Raw genomic sequence first — 18925 nt, forward strand, 5'->3', positions numbered from 1 at the left:
TCGTCTAACTCCTGCCAATGTTCGCACATCGCACCTGATTACTCATTTGAGGCTGAGTCGACCTAGGGGGAATCGAACTCGGGTGGACGGATTTCGTAGCGCGCTGCGCTCTCAACGCTACGCCGCCGTTCCCTCGCAACAGAGGCAATACAAAGATCCCCCGTGTAGCCTGAACAGACTTTAGGGGCAAATGCCTACTCACACAACGCACTCACACACTCACACACTCACTCACACACTCACACACTCACACACTCACTCACACACTCACTCACTCACTCCTCACTCACTCACACACTCACTCACACACTCACACAACGCACTCACACACTCACACACTCACTCACACACTCACACACTCACTCACTCACTCACACACTCACTCACTCACTCACACACTCACACACTCACACACTCACTCACACACTCACTCACACACTCACTCACTCACTCACACACTCACTCACTCACTCACACACTCACTCACTCACTCACACACTCACTCACACACTCACTCACACACTCACACACTCACTCACTCACTCACACACTCACTCACACACTCACACACTCACACACTCACACACTCACTCACACACTCACTCACACACTCACACAACGCACTCACACACTCACACACTCACTCACTCACTCCTCACTCACTCACTCACACACTCACTCACTCACTCCTCACTCACTCACACACTCACTCACACACTCACACAACGCACTCACACACTCACTCACACACTCACACACTCACTCACACACTCACTCACACACTCACACACTCACTCACACACTCACTCACACACTCACTCACACACTCACTCACTCACTCACACACTCACTCACTCACTCACACACTCACTCACTCACTCACACACTCACTCACACACTCACTCACACACTCACACACTCACTCACTCACTCACACACTCACTCACACACTCACACACTCACACACTCACACACTCACTCACACACTCACTCACACACTCACACAACGCACTCACACACTCACACACTCACTCACTCACTCCTCACTCACTCACTCACACACTCACTCACTCACTCCTCACTCACTCACACACTCACTCACACACTCACACAACGCACTCACACACTCACTCACACACTCACACACTCACTCACACACTCACTCACACACTCACACACTCACTCACACACTCACACACTCACTCACTCACTCCTCACTCACTCACTCACTCACACACTCACTCACACACTCACACAACGCACTCACACACTCACTCACACACTCACTCACACACTCACACACTCACACACTCACTCACACACTCACACAACGCACTCACACACTCACTCACACACTCACACACTCACTCACACACTCACTCACTCACACACTCACTCACTCACTCACACTCACTCACTCACTCCTACTCACACAACGCACTCACTCCTCACTCCTCACTCACTCACACTCACTCTTCACTCACTCCTCACTCACATAACGCACTGACACAAACACACACCAAGGCAAAGATCCCCCCCCCCCCAGATAGCCTTAGCACACTCTCGGGGCAAGTGCTGTTTGCGAGTAGCACCTATGAAGGCCGGCACGGCACACGAGGGGGAGGGTGGCCAGCACCACGCCCGGCCGCCTTTGTCTCCCAAGTGGCGATGTTTACACAGCGCAGCGGGTGCTCATTTGATGCTGAGTCGACCACACAGAGACACACACACACACACGACTATCCCAAGCCAACCAGACACACACACTCTCCCAATTCTCCCAAGACCCCACGCATTCCACTTTCCCTCCCATGGAGACGCTCCCTTGGTGGTGATTGTAGTGGTGGTGGTCGTTGTGGTGGTGGTGGTGGTGGTTGTGGTGGTGGTTGTGGTGGCTTCTTTAACACGTCCCATTTCGACCCCAGTCTCATCCTGACCCGGTGCACTCTCTCCACTCTCTCCACTCTCTCTCCACTCTCTCTCCACTCTCTCCACTCTCTCTCCACTCTCTCTCCTCTCTCTCCACTCTCTCTCCACTCTCTCCACTCTCTCTCCACTCTCTCTCCACTCTCTCAACTCTCTCTCCACTCTCTCAACTCTCTCCACTCTCTCCACTTTCTCCTCTCTCTCCACGAACTCCACACTCTCTTCTCTCTCCTCTCTCTCTCTCTGGCGGCTCCGTGAGAGGCGAGTTGGAGAGCGCGACTGAGAGCAACGGAAGAGTGGGTGACTAATGCCGACTTCGTGTCCTCTTCATTCCAGGGTCATCATCAGCATCGTCATGTTCGCCACCATCATCATCATCACGATCATCACCAGCAGTATCATCATCATTATCATCAGCAGTATCATCATGATCAGCAGCAGCATCAGCAGCATCACAGTGAAGTTTTTTGGACGAGATAGCAAAGGAGCGCGTGTGGGGTGTGTGAACGCGCTCCTGCGGCCGTCTGGAACGCTCTTTGCTTCCGATATCAGGAATCCACCGGGAGATATGCGCCTTTAGATCATCTCGATTGAGAACTCGTTTCTTTAGAACTGCGTTCTGTGTTTCATTTCTCGTCCTCCCCGCGTACCTCCGAGTAGCGCGGTTGGCTACGTACGGTAAGAAAGAAGTTGAACAATCCTGCGTGCATATGTGTGAAAATGCCAGCATCTACATCGGTGTAATTATCACGATCGTGTCAGCCAACAACGTAATCATCATCATCAGTGTATAATCGACGTTTCTCAATGCAATAGCTAATGTGCGTAAATCTGCGTGTACGTGTGTGCAGTGCTGTGTGCGCGTAGGTCGACTCAGCATCAAATGAGTACCCGGTGCGGTGTGGAAACATCGACACAGGGGAGACAAAGGCGGTCGGGCGTGGTGCTGGCCACCCACCCCCTCGTGTGCCGTGCCGGCCTTCAGAGGTGCACGCTAACAGCACTTGCCCCTACAGTCCGTTACGGTCTATACGGGGGATCTTTGTCTTTGAGTGTGGATGTGTGCCGGCATCTTCATCAGGGTAACATCATCTCCATCATCGTCATCATCGTGTTGAGTCAACATTGTCATCATCAGCATCACCGAGACGTGTGGACAGCAGATCTAAAGAGCGCCCGCGTGTGTAGAGTGCGGAGCGGTGGCGCAGTGGTTAGCACACTGCGCTACGAACCGGGCAACCCGAGTTCCATGCCCCGCTTACGACCAATGATAGTGACGAATATCCGAACCGGTCTTGGGCCTCCCCTAGATCGACTCAGCGTGCAAACGAGTACCTGGTGCGTTGTGTAAATATCAGAACCGGGGAGACAAAGGCGGCCGGGCGTGATATTGACCAAACACCCCCCTCGTGTGCCGTTCCTGCCTTCATAGGTGCTGCTCGCTGAACAGAAATTCGTCCAACAAAGGTTCATATGAACCACGTGTGCGTGTCTGTGTGTGTCATCGTCATCGGCATCATCAGCAACAGCAGCCATGGTCAACCCACTGCTGGATGAAGGCCTCCCCGAAGCGTCTTCCATGTCGTGTTTCCACGTGTCGCCTACGGGGAGAGACAAAGGCGGCCCGGCCACCCACCCCCCTTCTCCCGCAAGCCCCTTCGCAGGTGCCGCTACTCGCGAACGGCACTTGCCCCAACAGTCTGTCGAGGCCTCGCGGGGGACCTTTGTCTTTGGTACATTACATATGGCGGGCGGCAACGTGAGCGGGATTCGTCAGTGCCCTCGCTGTGCGGGGTTTTTTGTGTTTGAGCGACGCCGAGATTCCCACTCGCGGATTTCTCCGGAATCGCGTCGGACCCCGTTCGTTCTCGATTTGTGTCGTGCTCTTCTTCCTAGACCCCCGGAGGTAGCTTGGCAGGTGATGTCCCACTCACCCCCCCCCTGTCTCCTCTCTCTCTCTCCACCTCCTCATTGTCTGTGATTGTATCGCGTCGCGCGTGCCGCATTCACGAGTATTGCTATCTTATATATTGCCCCATCGAAGGATTGCGTTTGTGCGTCTGTGTGTCTGTGTGCGTGTGGAGCGGTGGTGCAGCGGTTAGCGCAACGCTGCGCTACGAAACTGGCGACACGGGTTCGATTCCCGCTCACGGCCAAAATCGGTGACGATTATCGGAGCTGGTCCTGGGCCTCCCCTAGGTCGACTCAGCCTCAAACGAGTAACTGGTTGCGGTGTGCGGTAAACGTCGTCACTGGGGAGACAAAGGCGGCCGGGCGTGGTTGCTGGCCACCCCAACCCCCTCGTGTGTCGTGCCGACCTTCACAGGTGCTCGCTGACAGCACTTGCCCCAACAGTCTGTTACAGGCTACACGGGGGTCCTTTGCCTTTTGCGTTGTATTCGATTCAATTCGTGGGGAGCGGTGGCGCAGTGGGTTAGCGCACCGCGGCTCCGAACACGAAGCACCCGAGTTCGATCCCACTCGCTCCCGCCCTCTCCCCCCCCCAACGCGCTCACCACCAACGGAGTTGTGGATATCATATGGACCGGCTCCTCCCTTCGGGTCGACTCAGCCTGAAATGAGTTTACCACCTGGCCGCGGTATGTAGGCATGCGCACTGGGGAGACAAAGGCGGCCCGGGCGTGATGTTCGCCTCCTCAGTGCCCTTCGTGTGTCGCGCCGGACCTTAATAGGCGCTCGCTAACAGCGCTTGGCCCAACGGCCATGTTAAAGGCTATCCGGGGGATCTTTGCCTTTGCTATGTTATCAATGGATTGTCTCTCAAATACTATTAATTGTGTGCGTGGTGTTGTGCATTCTCAATAGCTTAATTGCATGCGCCCTAAATGCAATGTGTGTAATTGTGAGATTGTGTTCGTGTATATATAGATCAACTGTGTCATCCACGGCTTGCGTCCGTATCAGACACAATGCAATGTGTATTGTGTGATTGTCTTACCGCATTGTGTTACACGCGTATTTGTGTCTACGGTATGTGTGTACTCGAGTATACGATGTGTGTGTACGCGTGCGTTTTGATGTGCGCGCGTGTGCGTGTGTGCATTCTGCAATTATTTCCGTGATTGTGCTTAGGTACATACGATGGGCAGTTACGTGTGTAACGTGCGTTTCTATGTTGAGCTATTCTGCATCATAATTATGTTATTTCCCTTGTGTGTGTTACCCCGAAGCCGGTTGTGTGCGGCTGGCTGTGATGATTGTGTGTGTGCTTAAGAATGTATGATCTCTTCTCTTCCTGTAATTACACATTGTATGCAATCGTGTGCCTTCTGTAATTATATATATGTCTGCGTGTGTCTCTTTGTATTTGCAATTCACGATCCACGGATAAATTTCAGCCGTCGCTTGCCGCCGTGAAATACTGATCGATCCCGGCACACCGCATCCATCATACGTCCACGAAATCGCCTCCCTCTCTAGGCCTCCTGTGTCAGTGGAGCAGCCACAGGCCCAAGCGACACGTTTCAGTGCGGAATCACGCCAACAATATAATCAGTGGTCTTCATGTCCGTGCTGCGATGTGTATGATGTGTGGGGAGCGGTGGTGCAGCGGTTAGCGCCGCGCCGCGCTACGAACCCGGCGACCCGAGTTCGATTCGCCGCTCGCGGCCAACACCCGGTGACGATTATCTGAACCGGGCCTCCCCTAGGTCGACTCGGCGTCAAATGAGTAACCGTCGCCGCTGGGGAGACAAAGGCGGTCGGGCGTAGTGCTGGCCACCCACCCCCTCGTGTACCGTTGCGGCCTTCATTGGTGCTCGCCAACAGCACTTGCCCCTACAGTCCGTTAAGGCTATACGGGGGATCTTTGTTTTTGTTACGTATACGCGCTTGTGTGTGTGTGTGTCTGTGTGTGTATATAACAATCCGAATATGAATTTATCCCGGAGAAATCCGTTGAGCTAAGGAGCACATTTTTTTGTTTCATAAATGTGCAGTGCGTAGAGCCATATACCCCGTGTGTTTTATGCGATGTGTGTGTGTGTATACTGTGTGTGTATACTGTGTGTGTGTATATATATTTGTGTCGTGGGGAATGGTGGCGCAGTGGTTAGCGCCCTGGGCAGCGAACCCCCAAAACATCCCGAGTTCGATTCCCGCTCGCAGCCAAACACAACACCGGCGACGAATATCGGAACCGGTCCTGGGCCTCCTCTCCTAGGTCGACTCAGCCTTAACAAAAACAATTATACCTGGTGCAGTGTGGGCAAGCGTCAGGTCTCAGCGAGACAAAGGCGACCGGGCGTGGATTTGGCCACATATCTTCTTCGTTTGTACGGCCTTCATAGGTGCTGCTACTCGCTAGCAGCACTTGCCCCAACAGTCTGTTAAGGCTAGACGGGGGATCTGTGTTTGTATATGTGTGTATGTATATATATATGTGTGTGCACTCTGTAATGTTTTGCGTTTTGTTGTGCCGATGTTTCGTACTGCATTTAAATCTTGCGTGTGTTGTAAATGCAATGCATGTTGTACTGCACGCAATTATGCAGTCTTGTGTTACGTACCAGCTGTTTTGCGTTTGCGCGTTATGATCAATGCGGGGCACGTGTTAATGTGTTCATGCCCACGTAAGTATACAAACGCATGCGTGCATTATGCACACGTTTTGGTCATTTTACTTTGAATATCAATGCGTTTATTGAGCAGTATAGTACAATACTCTGATTCATTATTTATGTTTTTATTTTATTTCGTACGTTGCTCAGGATCAAATGCCTCTTTACACAACAGGTCATTGGACAAAAACATAGTTACAATGTCTATGTTTAAAATGTGCGCATTGATGTATAATTTATGTGTTTGTTTATATTATGTACGTGTGTCGGTGTGTGGAAGGGGAATTGTAGTGCAGCGGACAGCGCGTTCCGCTACGATCCCGGCGACCCTGGGTTCGATTCCCGCTCACGGCGTCCCAGGTCTAAATCAGTGCGTGAACCACTGCACCACCGCTGGAGGGGCAACTGCCCAGTAGCACGAGCCCTCCTCCATAGAGCCCCCCCCACCCTCCTCCCGAACAGACAACCACTAAACCCTCGCTTGCTGACTCCACAGGATCGCAGGCGGCCACCCAACAACCATCGCGACGATTCTTCAAGTTGCCTGGAAGCGCACTTTGGGGGGGGGCGTCCCTCTGCTGATTGTCCAAACGCAATTCTTGTCGAGAGCACAGCACGTGCTCCAACCTCCCTCCCTCTGGGTGGCCGAGATCAAAACTTCAAGAGTTGCGCCTGGACATCGGCAGCGGGCGTCCGATTGCACCGCTCGCCGCCCGAGAATGCGCACGCGCCGCCGGTCCTCGCCACGAACAAAACGTGGACATGTCACCTTGAGCTGTCCACCACTTGCCAGGCGAGGGAAAGAGATGGGACTGAAGGGGGAGGGAGGGGTTGAGGTTTGCTTTTAAAAACGGACTCGTGCATTTGTGATTTATTTTATTTTTCTACCCACGTGACTTTACCGAAAGAACCACAGAGTATGGATTCCTGCAGTCACGAAAGCTTCAAATCAAGATCAAAGTATAAAAGTTCGGGATTTTGTGATTCCATTTCTCCCTTCTCTTCCTCTTCCCTCCCCACCCCACCCATGCACCCCTCTGCCGTGACCAACTCCCCTCCCCTACCCTTGCCCTATCCCCTACGCACCCCTCTTATTCCCTTGCTCCGCCGGTGCTATTTAAATAATGACTTTGTTTATTCCGCTTAAAAATATGTAAAAAGAAGTTATATGAGTGTAAAATGACACCAGGTGCATAAGATACGTGGTGGTACACGCAACCACCGAGAGAGAAAGATAATCGATTGTGATTGTTTGATGATTCATCGAAGCGGTTGGAGGATAATGATGTGAAATCTGTGTTACGCCGCTGGGTACATGGGGTGGCACGGTGGCTAGGAGATGTTAACTACCTCGCCTGGTGTGCAGGAGGTCGTGGGTTAGATCCCGACCCTGACGCCTGCTGCTGTATATTTGGTGTTTGCGTGTCTCTCTCTCTCATCATCATCACGGTGGCTAGGAGATGTTAACTACCTCGCCTGGTATGCAAGAGGTTGTGGGTTCGATCCTTACCCTGACGCCTGCTGCTGTATATTTGGAGTTTGCGTGTTCTCCCCGTGGTCGCGTGGATTTTTCTCGACGGTTCTCCGGTTTTCCCCCTCCAAAATTTGATTCGTCACGCGTCTAGAGTATTTGGCTCCTGTACATTTGCACGCGATGATGAGCCCACTTCGTTGAGCTATCATTTGCTGATCGCCAGGTCGCTTCTAAAAAAATAACTACATAGCGGCTCAGTGGGGCCCTTACCTGGTAAAAATAATTTAAAAAAATGATCCTGCGAAACCTGTGCCGTAGAGCCCTCCCACTCCACCAGCCGACGAGATGGCGATTTTCTTTTCTTCAAATTGCCACGTCCCGATTGCGGTCGTTTCCGCAGACTCGCCGTGCTTGTACATGTTTGTACGTTGAACTTCTTTCGCACCGTACTTAGCCAACCGTGGCTAATCGGGTGGGTGGTGTGGGTGGTGAGAACAGCAAACATTAGAGTCATGGGATAATGCTCAGAGGCTGGGATGACCGTCAGTGAATGCCTCTTAGGAGGCTCATAATGGCTGCGTCGAAGGCATAGTGCGCGTGTGTGCGTTCAACTTCTTTCCCACCGTACGTAGCCAACGGTGGCTAATCGGGAGGTGCGGGGAGGGGGGGTGAGGACGAGGTGAGTTGAAGGGCGACTCTTCAATGTCAACCGCCACGCGAGCTCAAACGACGGCGACAACGACCGTCAGCGGTGTCGTCACGACTTCAATCGCTCGGCTGCGTTGGGTGGCGGAGGGTCTCGCGACACAGGCTCGGTCAGATCATCGCAGAGTGGCCTCACCCCAGCAAACATCCATCATGAATCGGAATGTTGTGCAGCAAAAACATCAATCGTGTTGAGAATCGAAAGCAATGTACACTGTTGGCGCACACTTTTACAAATCGGACGCAGTTTGCAATGGAGAACTCGGAGGCGCAGAGCCAGAAGTCAAAGTCCTTCGTGCAGGAACCTGAACAGAGAGCCTGAACCAGGTGAGAGATTGAACAGGTGAGAATCTGGACCAGGTGAGTGACTGAACAGTCGAGAGACTGAACCAGGTGAGAGACTGAACCAGGTGAGTGCCTGAACCAGGTGAGAGACTGAACAGGTGAGAGACTGAACCAGGTGAGAGCCTGAACCAGGTGAGAGCCTGAACAGGTGAGAGACTGAACCAGGTGAGAGATTGAACAGGTGAGAGACTGAACCAGGTGAGAGACTGAACAGGTGAGAGATTGAACCAGGTGAGAGCCTGAACCAGGTGAGAGAATGAACCAGGTGAGAGACTGAACAGGTGAGAGACTGAACCAGGTGAGAGTCTGGACCAGGTGAGAGGCTGAACAGGTGAGAGACTGAACCAGGTGAGAGATTGAACAGGTGAGAGACTGAACCAGGTGAGAGCCTGAACCAGGTGAGAGCCTGAACCAGGCGAGAGACTGGAAAGGTGAGTGCCTTGAGCTGCTGCTACTTGCTGCCGTTAGTGAGAGAACGCCGCTCAGCGCGGGCGGCCCTGGTTTTGGGTACGACGAGAAACGTCGTCGTCGTCATTCTGGACGCGCTCCGGAGGACGCGGCGGGTTTGCTGTGGCCAGTGGAGCGAGACGCATGCAACTTGCCGTCCAAATAAAGCAACTATCTTCACTAGCAACCTGCTTCCACCGTGCCTCCTGTTAACACAACCCCAGTCTCTCGTCCCCTACCCCATCATCATCATGCTACTCCCTGCTCCCAGATACGACCAGGGCTACCCCTACCACGATCACTACCTCAACCCCTATCACTACCCCTATCACTACCCCTACCACGATCACTACCTCAACCCCTATCACTACCCCTATCACTACCCCTACCACGATCACTACCTCAACCCCTATCACTACCTCAACCCCTATCACTACCCCTACCCCTATCACTACCCCTACCCCTATCACTACCCCAACCCCTATCACTACCCCAACCCGATCACTACCCCAACCCCTATCACTACCCCAACCCGATCACTACCCCAACCCCTATCACTACCCCTACCTCTATCACTACCCCAACTCCTATCACTACCCCAACCCCTATCACTACCCCAACCCCTATCACTACCCCAACCCGATCACTACCCCAACCCCTATCACTACCCCAACCCCTATCACTACCCCAACCCCTATCACTACCCCAACCCGATCACTACCCCAACCCGATCACTACCCCAACCCCTATCACTACCCCAACCCCTATCACTACCCCAACCCCTATCACTACCCCTATCACTACCCCAACCCCTATCACTACCCCGACCCCTATCACTACCCCAACCCCTATCACTACCCAACCCCTATCACTACCCAACCCCTATCACTACCCCTATCACTACCCCCAACCACTATCACTACCCCAACCACTATCACTACCCCAACCCCTATCACTACCCCAACCCCTATCACTACCCCTATCACTACCCCAACCACTATCACTACCCCAACCACTATCACTACCACAACCTCCATCACTACCCCTATCACTACCCCAACCCCTATCACTACCCCAACCCCTATCACTACCCCAACCCCTATCACTACCCCTACCTCTATCACTACCCCAACTCCTATCACTACCCCAACCCCTATCACTACCCCAACCCCTATCACTACCCCAACCCGATCACTACCCCAACCCGATCACTACCCCAACCCCTATCACTACCCCAACCCCTATCACTACCCCAACCCCTATCACTACCCCTATCACTACCCCAACCCCTATCACTACCCCGACCCCTATCACTACCCCAACCCCTATCACTACCCAACCCCTATCACTACCCAACCCCTATCACTACCCCTATCACTACCCCCAACCACTATCACTACCCCAACCACTATCACTACCCCAACCCCTATCACTACCCCAACCCCTATCACTACCCCTATCACTACCCCAACCACTATCACTACCCCAACCACTATCACTACCACAACCTCCATCACTACCCCTATCACTACCCCAACCCCTATCACTACCCCAACCCCTATCACTACCCCAACCCCTATCACTACCCCAACCCCTATCACTACCCCAACCCCTATCACTACCCCAAGCCCTATCACTACCCCAACCCCTATCACTACCCCAACCACTATCACTACCCTAACCCCTATCACTACCCCAACCACTATCACTACCCCAACCACTATCACTACCACAACCTCCATCACTACCCCTATCACTACCCCAACCCCTATCACTACCCCAACCACTATCACTACCCCAACCCCTATCACTACCCCAACCACTATCACTACCCCAACCACTATCACTACCACAACCTCCATCACTACCCCTATCACTACCCCAACCCCTATCACTACCCCAACCCCTATCACTACCCCAACCCCTATCACTACCCCAACCCCTATCACTACCCCAACCCCTATCACTACCCCAACCACTATCACTACCCCAACCCCTATCACTACCCCAACCCCTATCACTACCCCAGCCCCTATCACTACCCCAACCCCTATCACTACCCCAACCCCTATCACTACCCCAACCCGATCACTACCCCAACCCCTATCACTACCCCTATTACTACCCCAACCCACATCACTACCCAACCCCTTTCACCCCTATCACTACCCCTATCACTACCCCAACCCATATCACTACCCCAACCCCTATCACTACCCCAACCCATATCACTACTTCTAGATTTGAAGCTTTTGTGACTGCAAGGATTCATATTCTTAGGATTTTTCGGTAAAGTCACATAGGTAAAATAAAGTTAAATTAATGAAAGTAAAATTAAATAAAAATAATTTTCATTAATTTTAATTCTTTTTTTACCTACGTGACTTTACCGAAAAAACCTAAGAATACCATATCACTACCCCCACCCCTTTCACTACCCCAGCCCCTCCTTAGCCCCGAGTCCCTGCTGTCAACATAACTGCATCACCACCACTCTGAATATCAACCCAACTCATTATTATCTGAACTACTATCATCTTACGGACAATTTGTAGAATTGTTGTAAAGCGCCTTGGAATAAGGTGCTATATATAAAGTAGAACCCCTCTTGACAACGGTAATTGGTTACACAAAACCGCTCGTTAAGTGATTTGGTCGTTAAGCGAGTATAGAAAATAGACGTTAAGGGCCTAATTCGTTATTATGGCATCGAAAGTTTCCCCTTTTCACCCAAAACAACGCACTTTATAATAGTTAAACAATGCATATGAATACATAACGATAATAACAACATAATAAACACGTAACGTTCAAATAAACATGGTTAATCAATGCGTTCATTAATATTTGCTGTACCTACAACAGCCAGTCGTCAACAGGGGAATGGTCAGTAAGCAAACACGGGCTCTATACACTATACACTACTATACACTATACACTACTATACACTACTATACACTATACACTACTATACACTATACACTACTATACACTACTATACACTATACACTACTATACACTATACTGTACACTATACACTACTATACACTATACACTACTATACACTATACACTACTATACACTATACACTACTATACACTATACACTACTATACACTATACTGTACACTATACACTACTATACACTATACACTACTATACACTATACACTACTATACACTACTATACACTATACACTACTATACACTATACACTACTATACACTATACAATACTATACACTATACAATACTATACACTACTATACACTACTATACACTATACACTACTATACACTATACACTACTATACACTATACACTACTATACACTATACACTACTATACACTATACACTACTATACACTATACACTACTATACACTATACACTACTATACACTATACACTACTATACACTATACAATACTATACACTATACACTACTATACACTATACACTACTATACACTATACAATACTATACATTATACACTACTATACACTATACTGTACACTACTATACACTACTATACACTATACACTACTATACACTATACACTACTATACACTACTTTACACTACTATACACTATACACTGCTATACACTATACACTACTATACACTATACAATACTATACACTATACACTACTATACACTATACATTACTATACACTATACACTACTATACACTATACACTACTATACACTATACACTACTATACACTATACACTACTATACACTATACAATACTATACACTATACACTACTATACACTATACAATACTATACATTATACACTACTATACACTATACTGTACACTACTATACACTACTATACACTATACACTACTATACACTATACACTACTATACACTACTTTACACTACTATACACTATACACTGCTATACACTATACACTACTATACACTATACAATACTATACACTATACACTACTATACACTATACATTACTATACACTATACACTACTATACACTATACACTACTATACACTATACACTACTATACACTATACACTACTATACACTATACACTACTATACACCATACACTACTATACACTACTATACACTAGACACTACTATACACTACTATATACACCACTATACACTACACTACTATACACTACACATTGGGCTCTATGAAGACACATCGTTAAGCGATTAGTCGTTAACAGGAATGATCGTTAAGAGGGTGTCTACTCTATATTCATCGATATAAGATAAGAGAGAGAACGATTCTGCACCGTTATATAATCCACGCTGCACAATTGTACGACATCACAAGCGTGGCCATTGTGACGTCACCCGCGCGAGCGTTTCGTCACCATCGCCCCGCCCCCCCAGGCTCCTCCCCTCGAGCGCCGGTTCCGTTTCCGTGGAGCTTATTTTAGAAAGTGGGTCATGTTGCGCAATCACTACCCCCCCCCCGTCCTTCTCTAACTTTGTTGTGGCAAGTTGTTGTGGCGAGTTGGCCTCGAAATGTGATGACTCGTCGCTGTTTTGGGGGTGTGAGCGATTGCGTGCGAGTCTTTTGAGGATAATGGTGGTGGGGGTGGGGGGATCTTTGGCTTTGTGAGTGTGCGTCGTGTGTGTGTGTTGAATTCATGGAAGTTAAACTTATTTTTAAATCCTTTATATTAAGTTCACTTGCTTGCTTGCTTGCGCGCTTACGACCGTGCAAATCTTTCGGTCGGGTTAATTTTTTCGCACCCCACGTAGCCCAACGTGCTCATGTGCGCACTGCGTTAGGAAGCCGGTCGATTCCCGCTCACGGGGAATCTGAACCCGGTGTCGTGCCTCCCCTAGGTCGATTCAGCCATAAATGAGCAGCTGGTGCGGTGCGTAGTAAAACCTCAGCACTGTGGGGAGGCAAAGGCGGCCGGGCACAGTGCTGGCCATCAACGCCCTCGTGTGCTGTGCCTGCCTTCATAGGTGCTCGCTAACAGCACTTGCACCCAATAGCCAGGTGAAGGCTTTCGGAGTCTCTCTGTCCTTGTTTTGTGAGTGTGTGGAGTTTGTATGTTTTTTGTGTAACATTGATTTATGTTTTAGGAGTCATTTTGCAATTCCTTTGTTGTTTTTTTGCTCGTGGTTTTGTTACGCTGTTACTTGTGTGCACCGATTTCTCCCTCCTTTCAATGTAATTAGTTGTTTTGCCGTTTGTGTGACCCAGGTAAAGTCTTGCAAAAGTGAGACTACTCATCCTCGTCTCTTCGAGTTCTCTCACCTGTCTTGGTTCTTTCGGTAAAGTCACGTAGAAGGGAAATAATAAAATAATACAAATAAAACATAATAAAATACAATTCTCACGACGTTTCGGCCACAACGCAAGCAGCCGTCGTGAGAATTGTATTTTATTATGTTATATTTTAATTATTTTATTAATTCCCTTCTAAGTGACTTTACCGAAAGAACCAAGAAGAGGAATCCCTGCAGTCACGAAAGCTTTAAATCGAAATTTTTCTCACCTGGTCAAACAAAGTAAACGTGAAACTTTGCCCGGCGTTCCGTCATTTGCGTCAGCCACCTATCGCTACCCTCGTCACAGCATGTCCTGCCCAAGCCTGCTGATAACTTTAGATAAGATTTGCATTCAAGTGCGTATGCTTGATTTAAACCACGTGCTCCCCCCCTCTTTCTCGGTAGGATTTCAATCACGGACCTCTTCCACATACGTTGCACACTTCTCACACTTTTGTTCCATTATCCTCACCGCGTGCCTGATCAGTATGTCATGGCATGTTGATATATCACGTACACCTTTACGTAATGCATACCCTTTGACATACATTTAAGTTTCCGACTAAGATTTATTTAAATATATTTTTGGAAAAGTGGAAATGTGTGTGTTATGTGATTCACCCACACTCACACTGTTGACCCCATCATTCCATGACATCACTTCCTTGCGTCTGCCATGTAGCTGTTGCACACCCGGCCCAGTCATCCATTAAAAAAAAAACAATTGTCACGTATTTTATGCAACCATTGTTACACAACCGACACGCACTCCAGCATCTTGAGTGCCGCTCCGGGTGCTTGGCAAGGCCCAGACGGAGTTCGTTCGCCACCTGCTGCAGAGGTTCACGGTTTGGAACGCAGTGGCCGCCCTGATTATTACTGCGCTTGTGTCTGTAATAACCGTAAAACAAAAACGAAGTACACTCCGTGCTGTCTGCTTCATCACATTGTCAGAATAAGAATGATTTATTTATACGGGAGGAATCCGATGAGATTTAAAGCTACTTTTCATAGATGTCCAGTAGCCCGGCGTCAGCATCCAACTCTGCACATTTGAAAATATATATAAGGGGCACCACAGTAACTATCTCGCCTGATACGCAGGAGGGCATAGGTTCGATCCCGACCCTGACGCCTGCTGTATATTTGAGTTTGCATGCCTCTCTCTTTCTCATCATCATCACGGTGGCTAGGAAATGTTAACTACCTCGCCTGATATAGAGGAGGTCGTGGATTCGATCCTGACCCTGACGCCTGCTGTATAATTGGAGTCTGCGTCTCTCTCTCATCATCATCACGGTGGCTAGGAAATGTTAACTACCTCGCCTGGTATAGAGGAGGTCGTGGATTCGATCCTGACCCTGACACCTGCTGCATAATTGGAGTCTGCGTCTCTCTCTCTCTCTCTCATCATCATCATCACGGTGGCTAAGAGATGTTAACTACCTCGCCTGGTGTACAGGAGTTTGCATGTCTCTCTCTCTCCGTGGTCGCGTGGATTTTTCTCTCTCTCCGTGGTTTGTCCCTCCAAATAATAAATCAACGTGCGTTTAGCTTACTTGACCGCTGTAAATTTCCACATGATAAGCCACTTCGTTGCACTATCATTTGTGACCAGGTCGCTTCTGAAGAAGAGCTACATAGCTCAGTGGGCCCTACCTGGTAACATAAACATCGTTTATCTTCTTGGTTCTTTCGGAAAAGTCACGTAGAAGGGAAATTTTATTTTTTGAAATAAAATATAATATTACGTTTTATTTTTATTCTTTTATTAAAAAAATAAAACGTAATATTACGTTTTATATTAATTATTTTATTTTAAAAATAAAACGTAATATTACGTTTTATTTTTATGATTTTATTTAAAAAATTAAACGTAATATTACGTTTTATTTGTATTACTTTATTTTTTAAAATAAAACGTAATATTACGTTTTATTCATATTATTTTATTATTTCCCTTCTACGTGACTTTACCGAAAGAACCAAGAAGATGAATCCCTGCAGACACGAAAGCTTTAAATCGAAATGAAAATCGTTTAGTTTAGTTTACATCGCAAATCACTGAATTGGGATCTCACACACACCAGTGATCATCGCCCCCCCCCCCACTTACTGGTAGACTGACTCCCCCCCCCCCCCCCAACGTCTCTCTTGCAAATGAGACTATGCTGTTTGTTTTTTTCGGTAAAGTTACGTGGGTATAAAATAAAATAAATTATTTAACGTTTTATTTTAATTATTTTATTTTAAAAATTAAACGTAATATTATTTGATTCTTTCGGTAAAGTCACGTAGGTATAAAATTATTTATTTGATACCTACGTGACTTTACCGAAAGAACCAGAGAGTAAGGATCCCTGCAGTCACGCAAACTTCCAATCGAGATTGAGACTATGCTGATCACTCGCGTTATCACGCGGTTAATTGAACTAATCTTGAAAAAACTCCAATGCCTGTCGATCCGTCTCCATTAACCTGCCCTCCTCCATCCGAGCGCGCGCGTGTTCCAAATCGCCAGGCTGCAAGCAATGCTCCCCATGAGCGAAACCCGTCACAATCTTCCGCTACGGATTACATCATCGACGCTTTCCTATGCCCACGCTCGCTTTCCTCTTCTGAACGTACGAGTCGGTGCTTGATCCGACCCCGCCGTGAGATTATCGACATCCTGCACGAGGCGTGAATGAAAGCCTTCAGAGATATCGTTTTCTCTTTGCGCGAAAGAAAGCTTTGCGGTGGAACGGTGACGCGGTGGTTTTCTCACCGCTGCGCTGTGAACACCGAATCCGGTCTCTTATTTCCAAACCCACGGCAAACATCAGTGGCAAGTGATATCTGAATCGGTCCTGCCCAAATTGGGCCCCTCCAATCAGCAACCTGCATTGACTGCCTTGGTGAAGTATGGTCGAATGTAACCACACGACTGGCACTGCTTTGGGAAGAAGGCCTCCTTCCAGCGATTCAGAAAATATTAATGTTTTTTTTATCTTCTTGGTTCTTTCGGTAAAGTCACGTAGAAGGGAAGTAATAAAATAATAAAAATAAAACATAATAAAAGAATATAATATTATTATATTATTTTTAGATTTAAAGCTTTCGTGACTGCAGGGATCCATCTTCTTGGTTCTTTCGGTAAAGTCACGTAGAAGGGAAGTAATAAAATGATAAAAATAAAACATAATAAAATAATAGAATATTATAATATTATTATATTATTTTATTATGTTTTATTTTAATAATATAATATAATTATATTATTATATTATTTTATTATTTTTATTTTTATTATTGTATTACTTCCCTTCTACGTGACTTTACCGAAAGAACCAAGAAGATGAATCCCTGCAGTCACGAAAGCTTTAAATCGAAATGTTTTTTTATTTTATTTTATTGACGTTAATAGGTAAGAAGGTGCAGCAGACCCAACAAAGTGCTTCCAATATTACTTTCTAAATGACAAACATCACACTATTCTTGGTTCTTTCGGTAAAGTCACGTAGAATGGAAATAATAAAAAATAAAACATAATAAAATAATTCTCACGACGTTTCGGCCACAACGCAAGCAGCCGTCCTCAGGCGAAGAACAGGTCGACAGACCGTGACTTTACCGAAAGAACCAAAAAGATGAATCCCTGCAGTCACGAAAGCTTTAAATCGAAACATCACACTGTCAGTCACAGCACTTGAGTAATATTGCCGAGTGGACTAATGACTCATTTTGATCAGATGGAGCCACAGCCGTACGATATTGATGCTGACGTGTGTACCTTTGACCTACATGATGGAAACTTGCGACCGTGGGCTGTGTGTTTTCAAAGTGTATCGCAGTCATCTAAAGTTCCTTGCCCAGGACGTCACTGGATGGCCCACAGGTCGGAGCGTAGAGCCAGCACCTGGTGAGATGCTTACTTTGCAATAACGTGGGCATCGATTCATGCAGGAAAGCGAAAACTCACTTGGAGGCTCATCAACCTAGAAACCCACGGACTTGCAAAGAGATCCACCGATTAACATAGACACCCATAGACACACACACACATTGAGTTGTGTTTAGAGTGAGAACTCAACTTTAGCGAGTTGGTGATCTCAGCCCACTCACCAATGAACCGACACATTACATGTTGGCTTTGTACTCGATTTCAGCTGTGCAGTGATTCAGTGATAGACTCTGCACCGGTTTCAT

The 18925-nt window shown here is 47.9% G+C and overlaps 1 long non-coding RNA gene across 5 annotated transcripts; it reads left to right on the forward strand.

Moving 5' to 3' along the window:
• The first annotated feature begins 1873 nt into the window (after nt 1–1873).
• LOC144948487 (uncharacterized) lies at nt 1874–9728 on the forward strand. Of its 5 annotated transcripts, none has more exons than XR_013640163.1 (4): nt 1874–2222; nt 2778–3590; nt 6787–6876; nt 7003–9728. It is a non-coding gene; the product is annotated as an uncharacterized LOC144948487 (long non-coding RNA). The 5 variants fall into 5 exon arrangements; XR_013640165.1 differs by having other exon boundaries at nt 2778–2913; nt 3359–3590; nt 6787–9728; XR_013640166.1 differs by having other exon boundaries at nt 2778–2913; nt 3377–3590; nt 6787–9728.
• Nucleotides 9729–18925: the final 9197 nt, after the last annotated feature.

This window comes from Lampetra fluviatilis, chromosome 49 (assembly GCF_964198595.1).
Source record: "Lampetra fluviatilis chromosome 49, kcLamFluv1.1, whole genome shotgun sequence".
Taxonomy (NCBI): Eukaryota; Metazoa; Chordata; class Hyperoartia; order Petromyzontiformes; family Petromyzontidae; genus Lampetra; species Lampetra fluviatilis.